The sequence below is a fragment of the Schistocerca serialis genome, chromosome 5, assembly GCF_023864345.2.
Source record: "Schistocerca serialis cubense isolate TAMUIC-IGC-003099 chromosome 5, iqSchSeri2.2, whole genome shotgun sequence".
NCBI classification, from domain to species: Eukaryota; Metazoa; Arthropoda; class Insecta; order Orthoptera; family Acrididae; genus Schistocerca; species Schistocerca serialis.
Window position 1 is genome coordinate 788458903 of NC_064642.1, and position 6000 is coordinate 788464902.

The window sequence follows — 6000 nt, forward strand, 5'->3', positions numbered from 1 at the left end:
TTGCGTGTCTCAGCGATAGACATGGCCGCACCGTAGGTACAACCACAACGGAGGGGTATCCGTTGAGAGGCCAGACAAACGTGTGGTTCCTGAAGAGGGGCAGCAGCCTTTTCAGTAGTTGCAGGGGCAACAGTCTGGATGATTGACTGATCTGGCCTTGTAACACTAACCAAAACGGCCTTGCTCTGTTGGTACTGCGAACGGCTGAAAGCAAGGGGAAACTATAGGCGTAATTTTTCCCGAGGGTATGAGGCTTTACTGTATGAAAGTAGGATATAAGATGAACATCAACAAAAGCAAAACGAGGATAATAGAATGCAGTCGAATTAAGTCGGGTGATGCTGAGGAAATTAGATTAGGAAATAAGACACTTAAAGTAGTAAAGGAGTTTGCTATTTGGGGCGCAAAATAACTGATGACGGTCGAAGTAGACAGGATATAAAATGTAGACTGGCAATGGCAAGGAAAGCGTTTTTGAAGAAGAGAAATTTGTTAGCATCGAGTATAGATTTAAGTGTCAGGAAGTCGTTTCTGAAAGTATTTTTGGACGATAAATAGTTAAGACAAGAAGATAATAGGAGACTTCGAAATGTGGTGCTACAGAAGAAAGCTGAAGATTACATTGATAGATCACACAACTAATGAGGAGGTATTGAATATAATTGGGGAGAAGAGGAGTTTGTGGCACAACTTCACAAGAAGAAGGGACCGGTTGGTAGGACATGTCCTGAGGCATCAAGGGATCACAAATTTGGCATTGGAAGGCACTGTGGAGGGTACAAATCGTAGAGGGTGACCAAGAGATGAATACACTAAGCAGATTCAGAGGGATGTAGGTTCCAGTACGTACTGGGAGATGAAGAAGATTGCACAGGATAGAGTAGCATGGAGAGCTGCATCAAACCAGTCTCTGGACTGAAGACCACAACAACAACAACAACAACAACAATCACTGGATATTTTTTGTTGGTTTTCTCCATACTACCTCCTCCAAAAACAAAATAACTTGTAGAAGAAGAGATGTATTTCGCGGTATCGAAGATGAAAAGAGCTCATAGTAAGGTATGCATTTTAGGACTCATGTTTATAAGACTTTTTTTCTTGTTTTGGCCCATACTACCACCTCTAAAGTTTCCCCACCCTAGAATCATAGCAATAGAAGTACCGGTACACGTGTTCCACTGTCAAAGATATGAGAATGATTTTTGATTATATCTTTTTGACTTGGTCGTTTCCAGACTATGATCCCTTACCTCAAATTGATACTTTTACCCTCCTCTGTCATCTCTGGAACTTCGTAATACCATTACCGCAACGTACTGTATGTTCTTGGGATGTGGTTTGCCTGATGCAACTAAATGAAAGGCTGTTTGTATTGTGCCAAAGGTGTCTCACGTCTGTTTATTTCTGACCTATAATACATGTTTGTTTTCGTATATAATAGATACAGATTTGTTATTATATTGCCAGCCGCGGTGGCCGAGCGGTTCTAGGTGCTTCAGTCCGGAAACGCGGGACTGCTGTGGTCGCAATTTTGAATCCTGCCTCGGGCTGGATGTGTGTGATGTCCTTAGGTTAGTTAGGTTTAAGTAGTTCAAAGTTCTGGGGCACTGATGACCTCAGATGTTATGTCCTATAGTGCTCAGAGCCATTTGTACGATTTTTTTGTTATTATGCCACAGTTATTTTGTTATTTTCTTGTCATTATGTTAAAACCAGCTTTTCCTAGGATATGAGGTTAAATGACTTCGTTTCTAATTCTAATTGCGATTTGTAATCTTACTGCTGCACATGTGCCGTACTGGAGTAGTTCTGCTTTCCCAGGATGACGATTCTCGACGTTTTACGAAGACATTTCGACTTATTACGTGGCTTGCACTGTGTTTTGGTTCGTCTGTTTACTGTATGTAGAGTTTCCAACTGTCTCTGTGTTTTTGTTTGTAGTATGGTGTCTGTAGGCAGTTTAATATACTTTTTGTTATTAGGTAGTCTGGTTGTGTTCTGCATCTCTGTTATTGTTTTACTGGCTAAAATGATTAACGAGTTAATATTTATACTGATCTAATCATTCATTATTTTCTCCTTCAGTGTGTTAGATTTGACTTTGGCACAGAATGAGGGGAATTATGCTGCCAGAAAAGTCTTAGGACATTTAACAAATAGGGTTATAAATCTGACAGCTAGCCAAAAGCATTTAAAAATAAATTAAAAGAATTTCTGAATGACCGCTTCTTTTCCACACAGAAGATGTTTTAGGTATGAAGTAGTACATTTTTTAAAAAAATTAATTATATCGTGTAAAGAAAAGTTTTGTTAAACTGATACATTCAAACCATTACGATATATTCATGATCTATGTCACAAGTATTAATGTAATGTAATGCACGTGCTCTTTGTACGTGAAAGCTTTCCCGTTAAGTAGGAGATTTGTTTTTGTGACTGATCATTCTAACAATTTTCATGCCCATTTCAATGTCAGATGGTTAATGTCGTATATCTCAACTAATTGACAAATTCTCCTTGCATAAAACTCTGCTGCCTGAGAAAGTAGTCAATACGAGACAACTTTTTCATGTTCTTAGTCGGAGCCAAAGAGTTGGAGCTATTTCATGTTCATACGTATACACTTTAATTCTTATTTTTATCTTTCTGTCCTGTCAAGGTTTGTAGCTTCTTTTGTATTGTGCTATTTGTCTCGAAGGATATATTAATTTTATGTTTTTCGTTGATGTCACCGATCTCATACTGTGACTGAAGTGGAAGATAAATAGAACATTTCGTTAATACATGAATTAACAAGTAACAGGTGCAAGTCTAAGTATATTGCGATGACTTTAAGAGATTTTAACATAGGGTAAAAAGAACATGTAAAGGAACTGAAATGTGAAAGTACCCACTCCACCTACGCAGAATATTTAGTAAAAGAAAATCAGCAACACACTGCGGTAACAAGAGATATAGCAATACTACTCGTATGTCATAACAACAAAAATAAAGGCAATGCTCACTCTACATAAAGTATATTTCAAACATAAAACAATGAATAAAAGTGGAAATATGCTCGGTGGTCAACAGCTATAACAGAACAGTAACACACACACACACACACACACACACACACACACACACACACACACAGGCACGCAGCTGGCTTCATCCCTGTCAGCCCTGTAGCATGTGTGCAAGAAAGTGTGCAGTACGCCAAGTAACGGTTATTGGAAGAAACCTGTACTATGTGCAACTAGTACGTGTAGCATAACAAATTAATGAATGAGTAGGGCGTAAAAGGAATGCAAGAGTAAAAAACGCAATTATACAGTTGTACATAGAAATACATAGATTTAAATGAGCTCCCAAGTATCACTAGAGACCTCCTATCAACGTATCTACAATTAGGTAATTTTGTTCATACACGTACACACAAAAGCTTCAAAAGCACTTTTCCCTACCTATATGCTGAAGTACAGCCGAAGTAACAACTGAGGAGAAACGGCTGCAAATACACAAGCCAACAAAAGTTTTGCATCATGTCGGTTTTGGGAGTTCCGGAACCTGTACAGAAAATTGGAATAGAGGTCGACATAAACATTATGTTCGCCCTTTTTACTGCTCATTAAAACCAAACACAGGATGTACCACTACACCAAGACCTTCACGGGGATTGGTCCAGATTGCTGGACACACCGGTACTCCTAATACCCAGTAGCACGTCATCTTGCATTGGTGCATGCCTGTAATACTTTCCACAAGTTCAACAAGGCACTGTCAGTCCAGATTGTCCCAGTCTCCAATGACGATTCGGCGTGGATCCCTCACAGTGCTTGGTGGGTCACGTAGTCCATAAACAGCACTTTTCAGTCCATCCCAGGCATGTTTGATAGGGTTCATGTCTGGAGAACATGCTGGTCCTAGTCGAGCGATGTCATAATCCTGAAGGAAGCCATTCACGAGATGTACGCGATGGGGGCGCTAATTGTCGTCCATGAAGACGAATGCCTCTCCCATATGCTGTCGATATGGTTGCACCATCGGTTGGTGTCCCACAGCCGTTACGGCGTCTTCCTTGACCACCAGTGGCGTACGTCGTCCTCACATAATGCCATCCCAAAACAACAGGGAGCCTCTAACTTGCTGCACTCGCAGGATAGGGCGTTCAGCCTGACCGGGTTACGTCCAAACACGTCTCCGACGATTGTCTGGTTGAAGGCATATGCGACACTCATCGGTGAAGAGAAGGTGATGGCAATCCTGAACGGTCCATTCGGCACGTTCTTGGGCTCATCTGTCCGCGCTGCATGGTGTTGTGGTTGCAAAGATGGACCCCGCCATGGACGTTGGGAGTGAAGTTGCGCATCATGCAGCCTACTGCGCACAGTTCGAGTAGTAACACGACGTCCTGTGGCTGCACTAAAAGCGTTATTCAACACTGTGGCGTTGCTGTCAAGGTTCCTCCGAGCCATAATCCGTAGGTAGCGGTCATCCACTGCAGTAGTAGCCCTCGGGCAGCCTGAGCGAGGCATGTCATCGACAATTCCTGTCTCTCTGTATCTCCTCCATATCCGAACAAAATCGCTTTCGTTCACTCCGAGACGCCTGAACACTTCCCTTGTTGAGAGCCCTTGCTGGCACAAAGTAAGAATACGGGCGCGATCGAACCGCTGTATTGACCGTCTAGGCATGCATGAACTAAAGACAACTCGAGCCGTGTACCTCCTACCTGGTGGAATGACTGGAAGTGATCGGCTGTCGGACTCCCTTAGTCTAATACGCGCTGCTCATACATGGTTGTTTACATCTCTGGACGGGTTCAGTGACATCTGTGAACAGTCGAAGGCACTGTGTCTGTCATATAGTAACCACAGTCTTCAGGAGTTCTGGGAACCGGGGTGATGAAAAACTTTTGTTGTTGTTTGTATTAACAACAGTAAGTGAATTTATGACTTTAGAAATATTGCAGAATGAGGAGCTTCAGAGAGCAAACATACGTACCTGTCATCGTACAGCTGTCTGACATAAAACTCGCACTGTATTAATAGCCTCCATCAGTTAGAAATACCCTACTTTATTCTGGCTGGCTGGAGCCAGAAGCACAACGGCTCTGACCACAGGCCGGATACATTTTACCCGATATATATATATATATATATATATATATATATATAGGGTGGTCCATTGATAGTGACCGGGCCAAATATCTCGCGAAATAAGCATCAAACTAAGAAACTACAGAGAACGAAACTCGTCTAGGGGGAAACCAGATGGCGCTATGGTTGGCCCGCCAGATGGCGCTGCCATATGTGAAACGGATATCAAATGCGTTTTTTAAAATAGGAACACCCACTTTTATTACATATTCGTGTAGTACGTAAAGAAACATGAATGTTTTAGTTGGACCACATTTTCCGCTTTGTGATAGATGGCTCTGTAATAGCCACAAACGTATAAGTACGTGGTATCACGTAACATTCTGCCAGTGCGGACGGTATTTGCTTCGCGATACATTACCCGTGTTAAAATGGACCGTTTACCAATTGCTGAAAAGGGCGATATCGTGTTGATGTATGGCTATTGTGATCAAAATGCCCAACGGGTTTGTGCTATGTATGCTGCTCGGTATCCTGGACGACATCATCCAAGTGTCCGGACCGTTCGCACGATAGTTACGTTATTTAAGGAAACAGGGAGTGTTCAGCCACATGTAAAACGTCAACCACGACCTTCAAAAATGATGATGCCCAAGTAGGTATTTTAGCCGCTGTCGCGGCTAATCCGCACATCAGTAGCAGACAAATTGCGCGAGAATCGGGAATCTCAAAAACGTCGGTGTTGAGAATGCTAGATCAACATAGATTCCGCCCGTACCATATTTCTATGCACCAGGAATTGCATGGCGACGACTTTGAACGTCGTGCACAGTTCTGCCACTGGTCACAAAAGAAATTACAGGACGATGACAGATTTTTTGCACGCGATCTATTTAGCGACGAAGCGTCATTCACC